Source organism: Salvelinus fontinalis, chromosome 18 (assembly GCF_029448725.1).
Source record: "Salvelinus fontinalis isolate EN_2023a chromosome 18, ASM2944872v1, whole genome shotgun sequence".
NCBI lineage: Eukaryota > Metazoa > Chordata > Actinopteri > Salmoniformes > Salmonidae > Salvelinus > Salvelinus fontinalis.
Genome location: NC_074682.1, coordinates 31,597,304 through 31,608,490, shown reverse-complemented (window position 1 = coordinate 31,608,490; position 11,187 = coordinate 31,597,304). Strand labels below are relative to the sequence as shown.

At 43.7% G+C, this 11,187-nt stretch overlaps 1 pseudogene; it reads left to right on the top strand.

The window, feature by feature from the left end:
- Positions 1 to 3,323: 3,323 nt before the first annotated feature.
- On the top strand, positions 3,324 to 9,172 carry LOC129816018 (green-sensitive opsin-like; annotated as a pseudogene).
- The last annotated feature ends 2,015 nt before the right edge of the window (positions 9,173 to 11,187 follow it).

The following is an 11,187-nucleotide window of genomic DNA, read 5'->3' as shown; positions in this document are numbered from 1 at the left end:
CTGTTTAACAGTCTGATGGCCTTGAGATAGAAGCTGTTTTTCAGTCTCTCGGTCCCCGCTTTGATGCACCTGTACTGACCTCGCCTTCTGGATGATAGCGGTGTGAAAAGGCAGTGGCTCGGGTGGTTGTTGTCCTTGATGATCTTTTTGGCCTTCCTGTGACATCGGGTGGTGTAGGTGTCCTGGAGGCCAGGTAGTTTGCACCCGGTGATGCGTTGTGCAGACCTCACTACCCTCTGGAGAGCCTTACGGTTGTGGGCGGAGCAGTTGCCGTACTAGGCGGTGATACGGCCCGACAGGATGCTCTCGATTGTGCATCGGTAGAAGTTTGTGAGTGTTTTTGGTGACAAGCCGAATTTTTTCAGCCTCCTGAGGTTGAAGAGGCGCTGCTGCGCCTTCTTCACCACGCTGTCTGTGTGGGTGGACCATTTCAGTTTGTCCGTGATGTGTACGCCGAGGATCTTAAAACTTTCCACTCTCTCCACTACTGTCCCGTCAATGTAGATAGGGGGCTGCTTCCTCTGCTGTTTCCTGAAGTCCACGATCATCTCTTTTGTTTTGTTGACAATGAGTGTGAGGTTATATTCCTGACACCACACTCCGAGGGCCCTCACCTCCTCCCTGTAGGCCGTCTCGTCGTTGTTGGTAATCAAGCCTACCAATGTAGTGTCGTCTGCAAACTTGATGATTGAGTTGGAAGCGTCCATGGCCACGCAGTCATGGGTGAACAGGGAGTACAGGAGAGGGCTGAGAACGCACCCTTGTGGGGACCCAGTGTTGAGGATCAGCGGCGCGAAGATATTGTTACCTACCCTCCCCACCTGGGGGCGGCCTGTCAGGAAGTCCAGGACCCAGTTGCACATGGCGGGGTCGAGACCCAGGGCCTTGAGCTTAATGACGAGTTTGGAGGGTGCTATGGTGTTAAATGCTGAGCTGTAATCGATGAACAGCATTGTTACATAGGTATTCCTCTTGTCCAGATGGGTTAGGGCAGTGTGCAGTGTGATGGCGATTGCGTCGTCAGTGGACCTATTGGGGCGGTAAGCAAATTGCAGTGGGTCTAGGGTGTCAGGTAGGGTGGAGGTGATATGGTCCTTGACTAGTCTCTCAAAGCACTTCATGTTGACGGATGTGAGTGCTACAGGGCGGTAGTCATTTAGCTCAGTTACCTTAGCTTTCTTGGTAACAGGAACAATGGTGGCCCTCTTGAAGCATGTGGGAACAGCAGACTGGGATAAGGATTGATTGAATATGTCCGTAAACACACCAGCTAGCTGGTCTGTGCATGCTCTGAGGACGCGGCCGGGGACGCTGTCTGCGCCTGCAGCCTTGCGAGGGTTAACTTGTTTAAATGTTTTACTCACGTTGGCTGCAGTGAAGGAGAGCCCGCAGGTTTTGGTAGCGGGCTGTGTCAGTGGCACTGTATTGTCCTCAAAGCGAGCAAAGAAGATTTTTAGTCTGTCTGGGAGCAAGACATCGTGGTCTGGTTGGTACAATAAATGCAGCCTCAGGATATGTGGTTTCCAGTTTACATAGAGTCGAATGAAGTTCTTTCAGGTCGGTCGATGTGTCTGCTTAGTGGGAAATATACACAACTGTGATTATGATCTTCTTACCAGAGAGATGCTTGTTTCTGTCGGCTCGATGTGGGAAGAAACCAGGTGGCTGTACCGACTCCGATATCGTGCCTCGAGTGAGCCATGTTTCCGTGAAACAAAGAACGTTACAGTCTCTGATGTCTCTCTGGAAGGCTACCCTTGCTCGAATTTCATCTACCTTGTTGTCAAGAGACTGGACATTGGCGAGTAGTATGCTCGGGAGCGGTGCGCGATGTGCCCGTCTACGGAGCCTGATCAGAAGACCGCTCCGTCTGCTCCTTCTACGGCGCCGTTGTTTTGGGTCGCCGGCTGGGATCTGATCCATTGTCCTGTGTGGTAGGCCAAACAGAGGATCCGCTTCGGGAAAGTCGTATTCCTGGTCGTAATGTTGGTGAGTTGACGTTGCTCTTATATCCAATAGTTCCTGCCGACTGTATGTAATAAAACCTAAGATTTCCTGGTGTAACATTGTAAGAAATAACACATAAAAAAACAAATACTGCATAGTTTCCTAGGAATGCGAAGCAAGGCGGCCATCTCTGTCGGCACCGGAAGTAAGTAAAGTGCACCTTGTGCTGTGGGACAATAAAAGGCCACTCTAAAATGTGTAGTTTTGTCACACAAATTTCTCAAGTTGAAGCAGCGTGCAATTGACATGCTAACTGCAGGAACGTCCACCAGAGCTGTTGCCAGAGAATGTAATGTTAATTTCTCTACCATAAGCCAACTCCAATGTTTTGGAGAATTTGGCAGTACGTCCAACCAGCCTCACAACCGCAGACCACGTGTAGCCATGCCAGTCCAGGACCTACACATTCGACTCGTGAGCGATTGTCTGAGACCAGCCAGCCGGACAGCTGATGAATCCATGGATTTGCACAACCGAAGAACTTCTGCACAAACAGTCTCAGGAAAGCTCATCTGCGTGCTCGTCGTCCTCACCAGGGTCTTAACCTGACTGCAGTAACCGACTTTAGTAGGAAAATGCCCATCTTCGATGGCCACTGGCACACTGGAGCAGTGTGCTCTTCACGGATGAATCCTGGTTTCAACTGTACCGGGTAGATTGCAGAATGTGTGTTTGGTGTTTTGTGTGTGAGTGAGTTGTTTGCTGATGTCAACATTGTGAACAGCATGCCCCATGGTAGCGGTGAGGTTATGGTATGGGCAGGCCTAAGCTATGGACAACAAACACAAGTGTATTTTATCAATCGCAATTTGAATGCACAGAGATTCCGTGATGAGATCCTGAGGCCCATTGTTGTGCCATTCATCCGCCACCATTCAGCACGGCCCCATGTCGCAAGGCTCTGTACACAATTCCTAGATCTGAAAATGTCCCAGTTCTTCCATAGTCTGCATACTTATCAGACATGTCACCCATTGAGCATGTTTTGGATGCTCTGGATCGACGTGTACGACAGCATGTTCCTATATATAGAACAGAACCCACTGAAACTGGATCCTAAATACTGTATATGTTTTGCAATAGGATCATGTAGGTGATTATGACAAGACCAACTATCCAAATTTCTCTCAATAAAATACCCCCCAACCGCCACGTGGTACCTTCCTTGATCGCCAGTTGATCGCTGATGAGTCTGCTTAGAAGGGTATATAGCCATACCTAAAGCATCCCTGACAACAATTGAGCCAGAAGACACTGCAGCTGGAGCAGATGGAGCAGATTCTCCACTTTTCATCTCAACCACTCCCTGGTTAAAGATGCAGAACGGCACTGAAGGAAACAACTTCTACATTCTCATGTCCAACATGACTGGACTTGTAAGAAGTCCCTTTGAATACCCTCAGTACTACTTGGCAGATCCATGGCAATTCTATCTGCTTGCTGTCTACATGTTTTTCCTGATCTGTTTTGGATTCCCCATCAACGGTCTGACCCTACCTTTTTTCCTGATATCCCCCACACACATCCAATACAAATATATTTTTTCCTACTAGCACAGACTTTTCTCATAACTTCTGTATTAAGGAAAACGTGTTTTCTAAGACTGTGATATGTGATTATCTCACTGGATAAAAGCTTATTTCTGTAATACAGCCAAACTAAATTAAATTATTTTTATTTTGTTGCTATATTTACATAATACCATTTATGTCTCAAGTAACCGACTAAAATAAGCAACCAATCCTGGTCTACAAAACGTTAATTGTTTGAGATACACACATTGATGGAGATGCTGGAAGCCAAATGGAAAACATGTTATAACTACTGTATTTCTCTCTTTCCTTGTCTCATTGAAGGTCAGGTTTCTCTGTGGTCTCTGGTGGTGTTGGCCATTGAGGGACACATTGTGGTCTGCAAGTCCATGGGAAGCTTCAAGTTCAGTACCACCCACCCTGGTGCCGGATATACATTCACCTGGGTCATGGCTATGACCTGTGCTGCCCCCCCCCCCCCCCCCCATTGGCTGGCTGGTCTAGGTCACTCAAAACTTTGATTAATAAGACGTCTCACAAATCTATACATTGCAAGGGGGTAACTGATGTTGAGCACCACAAATGTCAGTTTCTGTTATTTGCTAAAGAAACCATGCCACATCAGCCTTTATTGTGGAGAGGTGAGGAAGGATAATGCCAATTTTAGGCTAGAGATGATTGCATTGCAAGGATAGTATGAACATATTTCGAATTTAACCATGTCCAACCAGACCCAACCAGGCCCAATCTTGAGTAGTTTAGAAAATTATAGCCTTACCACGCTGCATTCCTTTTTTTGGCCAAGTATGTTTTGTCGAGGTAGTTCACTGAACCTTAGCTAAGACGTTGAGTTTGGGAAACCCTGGTCTGAGTTTGGGAAACCCTGTCTAATGTAGTCTTGAGGTGTGAGTACCACCAGGGATTGATACCTTGTTGATCACATTGGTGCAAATTCTAACTTCCATTTAAGTTTCACCTAGTCATTTTTTGATTTCAATGGGAGACTAATTGAACATTTTAGATAAGTGGAAATTAGGATTCATCCATAATGGATAGATAAATTACAAACTGTGCCAAATACCGAGTCTGATTAGTTAATTCATAATTGGATGAGAAGTAAATTATTGATATTGGTTTGGTACTGTATGTACACTGTAGAGAGGGCAGGCAAGCAATCTGCAGGCAATCTGCCACCCTTCCCCCATTTCAATAGATTTAGAGCTTAAGACTGGGAGAGTTTAAGTAGTTCTTTACTACAGTAATGTAGAGGAACTCTTGTCAGCCTCGGCCTCTCAGTTCTCTCAATTTGTTGTTTCAATGGTATTCATAAAACTTAACAGGCACAGTAAATTGACCACTTCCTCTTCCAAATAAGATGAAAATTGTATTTGGAATAATGAATTCCATTTACACCAGATATTTAAATCCTATCTGGTACTCCAAGATCCAATCATAGTGGCCAGGAATGTTTTGGTAAAGATTGTGTCCTGATTTGTTGAGACTACCCCCTGAGGTGGAAGTATACATATTGAGTTTGTGTTTTTAGGATGTTGACAATAGCCTCTCAACATTCTGCCCTTTGGGATTGGATTTGGCACTAAAACAGGGCAAAAACCATCTCATCTGCTAATACAGCATACATATAGTTAAACAGCATCTACGTCAATAATCTTATTAATACATTTGACAAATATAGTATTTATAGTAATGGCCCTTGAGAAAGAAGTTTAAAATGTAAAGACTTCATTCAAGGGATAACTGTGATAACCTTTTATACATTTTAAAGTAAAATATCTTAACAGGCTTATTTGTCTTTCCCACATAGATACATCCCGGAGGGCATGCAGTGTTCATGTGGACCTGACTACTACACAATGGCCAAAGGCTTCAACAATTAATCATATGTCTTGTACTTGTTCTCCTGCCACATCTGTGTTCCTGCCATCGCCATCGTCTTCACTTAAAAGGAAGCCTTGTCCTCACAGTCAATGCTATCAGACCTCAGGATAAGACCCAGATGCAGACAGTTTGAAGTAACAAAAGTTTATTACAAAAACAAGGGGCAGGCAAACGACAGGTCAAGGGCAGGCAGAGGTCAGTAATCTAGAGCAGAGTCCCAAAGGTACAGAACGGCAGGCAGGCTCACATTCAGGGCAGGCAGAGGTCAGTAATCTAGAGCAGAGTCCCAAAGGTACAGAACGGCAGGCAGGCTCACATTCAGGGCAGGCAGAGGTCAGTAATCCAGAGCAGAGTCCGAAAGGTACAGAACGGCAGGCAGGCTCACATTCAGGGCAGGCAGAGGTCAGTAATCCAGGGCAGTGTCACAAGGTACAGAATGGCAGGCAGGGTCAGGGCAGGCAGAATGGTAAAAAAAGGAAAACTAGAAAACGGGGACTAGAGAGAAAAACATGAGTACGGGAAAATGCTGGTAGGCTTGACGAGACAAGACGAACTGGCAACAGACAAACAGAAAACACAGGTATAAATGCACAGGGTATAATGGGGAAAATGGGCGACAAGCACAAGATAGGTGAAACAGATCAGGGTGTGACAAAAGCGGTAATTGTAGTACACTGCTCAAACACATCCACACAGACACACAGTATGTCTACCTTATTTTGCTACACATACCAAATCAATCAATCAGTATTTAGTGGTTGAAAGTAGTTTAAATACATTGAGTGTACAAAGTGCATGGGGGGGAGGGGTGGTCGAGGTGAGGAGGATTATTTAAGATAATGTTTGAAGAGGTAGGGTTTCAGATGTTTACAGAAGATAGACAGAGACCTGAAGTAGCAGAAGGGAGTGCTCAGTGTAGGGTTTGAGTATAGCTTGAAGGTAGGGAGTGGCAGTTCCTCTTGCTATTCTGTAGGTAAGCACCATGGTCTTGTAGTGGATGCGAGCTTCGACTGGAAAGCAGTGGAGTGTGCGGCGGAGCGGGGTGACATGAGAGAACTTGTTAAGGTTAAAAAACCAGGAGGGCTGCAGAATTCTGGAGAAGTTGCAGGGGTTTCATGGCTCAAGCGGGGAGCCCAGCCAATAGCGAGTTGCAGTAGTCCAGGTAGAGGACAAGTTCCTGGATTAGGACTTCCGCCTCTTCCTGTGTGAGATAGGACAGTACTCTACAATGGATGTTGTAGAGTATGAACCTGCAGTAGTGAGTCACTGCTTTGATGTTTGCAGCGAACGACAGGGTGTTGTCCAGGGTCACGCCAAGGTTCTTTTCACTCTGGGAGTGCGACACTGTGGAGTTGTCAACCGTGATGGAAAGGTCTTTGAGCGGGCAGGCCTTCCCCGGGAGGAAGAGCAGTTCTGTCTTGTTAAGGTTGAGCTTGGTATGGTGGGCTGAAATCCAAGTTGAGATATCTGCCAGGCACGCAGGGATGCGTGTTGCCACCTGGGTGTCAGAAGGGGGGAAGGTGGAAGGCAGTTGTAGAAGGGGAGAGAGTAGTGGGAGAGAGAGAGAGAATATTTCAATGGTGCATGACCATCTGGGTAGGGGCTGAGTGATTAGGGCTGGAGGATAGGGAGACAGAAAAGCAAACAATGTAATGATCAGAGACCTGGAGGAGGGTTACAGTGAGAATAATAGGCGAGCAGCCTGTAGTAAAGAGGAGGTCAAGCGTATTGCCTTTCTTGTGAGTTGTAGGAGACTTGGAAATGGTGAGATCAAAAGAGGAGAGGAGGGGAAAGAGAGAGTTGAAAATAAATTATTTGAAGACAGACATCGGGAGGTTGACGTCGTCAAGTACGAAGAGCCATCGTCAGGAAATGAGCTTATCAAGATGTCAAGCTCATTGAGGAACTCTTTAAGAGCACCTGGTGGGCGATAGATGACAATAATGTTAAGCTTGGGTAAACAAGTGACAGTGACAGTATGGAATTCAAATGAGGAGATGGACAGGTGAGAGAGAGAAAATAGAACATTTCCACTTAGGAGAAATGAGTAGACCTGTGACACCACCGCAATCACCAGATGCTCTCGGACAATGAGAGAAAACATAGCCAGAGGAAGAAAGAGTTGCTGGAGTAGCAGTGTTCTCTGAAGTGATTAATGTCTTAGTCAAGGCCAAAAAGTCAAGGGACAGAAGGACAGCATAGGCTGGGATGAACTCAGCGTTCTTGACTGCAGATCGGCAGTTCCAAACGCTGCCAGAGACCCTGCATTCCACATAGGATTTGTGTGCAGGGTACACTAAATTAGAAGGGTTGAAGCCAAGGGGTGGGGAGCGTATGTAATGCCTACCGGACAGAGGTGGGAACAAGTATAGAGAACACACACATAGTTGACAAAGCTGCAAAATCTGTAATCTGCAAACATCTAGGTGAGTGAGTCATGTCGCGCCTTCCTCTCATTCATTCCTCAAACAACTCGGCAGAATGTTTTGGCGATGGTCTTAGATTTGCAACAAAACCACCGCTGACACGACCACCACTTACACCTGTTGCTGAGAAACCAGGGGAGAATGAAGAACTAACACTAATTGTCTAGCAGAGGTGGAGTGTACACCTCCCTGTACTAATTGCTGATTGCTTAGGAGAGTTGAAACCACTTCCCCCAAATACAGCCACTGATTACCAAAACAAGTCACAAATTGCCCTGCCCCTTGATCCTGGTTGTGTCAACAACTATCTGCAAATTATGAGCAGCCAGCAGTCAGCAGTCAGCAGTTCACACTCCACGTCGGCAACTGGGAAGACAGGCAGCACTTAGTGTAGATGACCCTAGCTATTAAAAATATAGTACTAGACCACAACAGATAAAGACAAAAAAACACCTAACAACGGTGTGCCCCGCACCTACTACCATGCCCGGTTCAAAGACACTTAAATCTTTGTCTTGCCCATTCACCCTTTGAATGGCACACATACATAATCCATGTCTAAATTGTCTCAATGCTAAAAAATCATTCTTTATCCTGTCTCCTCCCCTTCAGCTACACTGAACAAGTGACATCATAGCTTCAAGGAAAGAGAATGTGTTCCTAATGTTTTGTACGCTCAGTGTATACTGCCCATACATTTTTTCAAACAATTACTTAATTACCTGATTTCATGTGTCTTTCCTTGTTTGTTTTCAGGCTGCAGCTTCCCAGCAGGACTCAGCATCTACCCATACGTGACACGTATGAGGTTTGTTATGGCTTGTTTCCTGATTGCCTGGACCCCCTATGCCAGCTTTGCTGCCTGGATCTTCTTCAACAAAAGAGCTGCCTGTACAGCGATGGCGAAACATATCCTAGTGGTTAAGAGCGTTGGGTCAGGAACTGAAATATTGCTGGTTCAAATCCCTGAGTCGACTAGGTGAAAAATCGGTCGATGTTCCCTTGAGCAAGGCACATAACCCTAATTGCTCCTGTAAGTCGCTGTGGATAAGAGCATCTGCTAAATGACTCAAATATAAATGTAATTACACTGCACACTTCAAAGCACCTCTACTCTTTCACATATCTGAACTGACTGTAATTTATGTTAAGACAGTGACATGCATACCAAATTAGGACCATTTTCCATTGCTTCATACAAAACCTTCTAATTGCTTTTCATAGCTAAGGTAGTAAGAAACCTACTGTGAAATGATGACCTTGGGATGACATAGTGAACTACTCTCATGTTTTGTCTTGAAGGATTGAGATTTTATTGGTAGAAAGTGAGAACACATACACTGAGTGCACAAAACATAAAGAACACCTTCTTAATATTGAGCTGCACTTTTGGTCCTCATTCTTTCAGTTTCATACATGCTGGCCATGTTGTTTTGTGGAAAGAACTCAATGGGTGATGAGGGGGCTTCTTCTGTGTCAACAAGCAAGACAGGACTCTTCTCTTCTGGGCCAAGTCTTCTGTTGTCTTTTGGGACTCTGAATCCTCTCTTCATTCTATTCTAAGCTGCTCTTATGTGTCTGACAGTCACTGTTGGTGTCAGATATCGGTGATTGATTGTGCTGACAGTGACACTAAGCTCTGTGTTTAACCTATAGTGTCACCAAGGATTTTCTCAATCAGCTAATGTATACACGGACAGGCCATATTAACGTTTTACTGCAGTGGGCTAAATCAGGGTCACACACAGTGTTTCTTGTTAGTCTTAAAGAAATCTACTTTGAAACAAAAGTATACACCTCACACACATGGTTATTGGCTTACAAAAAATAACACACCTGTACCATGTCAGATATATAATTGAAATGCATTCAATTTTGAGTTTGTATTCCAATATTACACTTTATATACATCACAGAAGACTGAAAAATAACAAAAGTGTTTGACATAGAAACATTTTTTTTGTCATAAAAAACTAAAAAACATGTTTATTAATGATTAAATAATGAAAAATATGAATAACATTCCACCCATGAGGCCAATAGGTCATTTAACTACAGGAGAGGGTTTTTGCACCACTCTGTAACTGTATATAAGAAGGTACACCCCAGGCCAGAAGCGTTCTTTTTAACGCTCCTCTAAAGGGTTGCTCAAACGAGTTGTTTTTACTTGGTGGTAAGACATATGTGGAACTTTATTTAAATGAACTTGGACGCATTAATACCTTCTGAGAAACCATTGAATATATCTTTATATTTATGTACTGTAACTGTTAGGCCAGAATCTAATAATGTACGTACTTTATTATAAAACATACAAATGTAGGTCGGGACAAATAAATGGATGCTTAAATCATGCATTTATTCAAACTTTTTTTGAAATGTATTTTTTACTTTGCTATTTCAATTTGTTTAGCTGATCACTTTACAAACGATTCGTCAGTGAAATCATGAAATGTTGTATCTGGAAATACACCCAAATGAGGGATCAAAAGCATAGTAATGTTATGATACAATCTCACTGACTTTTGACCATTTTCTTTTATAAATGTCTTCAGTGGTGGAAAAAGTACCCAATTGTCATACTTGAGTAAAAGTAAAGATACCTTAATAGAAAATGACACATGTGAAAGTCACCCAGTAAAATACTACTTGAGTAAAAGTCTAAAAGTATTAGTTATTACATATACTTAAGTATCAAAAGTAAATTGAATTGCTAAAATATACTTAAGTATCAAAAGTAAAAGTATAAATCATTTTAAATTCCTTATATTAGGCAATCCAGATAGCCCCATTTGTATATGTATGGATAGTGAGGGTTACACTCCAACACTCAATTTACAAATTAAGCATTTGTGTTTAGTGAGTCCGCCGGATCAGAGGCAGTAGGGATGATATGGGATGTTCTCTTGATAAATGTGTGAATTGGACCATTTTCCTGTCTTGCTAAGCATTCAAAAAGTAAAAGATGTCAAAAATATAAATAGTAAAGTAAAGTACACATATCCCCAAAAAAAGACTAAAGTAGCACTTTCAAGTATTTTTACTTAAGTACTTTACACCACTGAATGCCTTATAACAAAAGCCTTTCTCCTGAGGTCTTCATCCTTAATTTCAGAGGTGGTTCGGAGAAATCTTGCCTGAAGAGTTGTCTTACCTCCCAAAACTAATGTATAGGCTTTAGCTCAAGGGACTTACGCTCTCTTGTGGCATGTAGGAGACCCGGGTTGAACCCCAGTTGGTCACATGTTAGTGGTCATATCCTGTGTCTGTATCTAGTACCTTGTTCACTGATTTTTGGTTCTCATTCTCTCCCTTAATTTCCG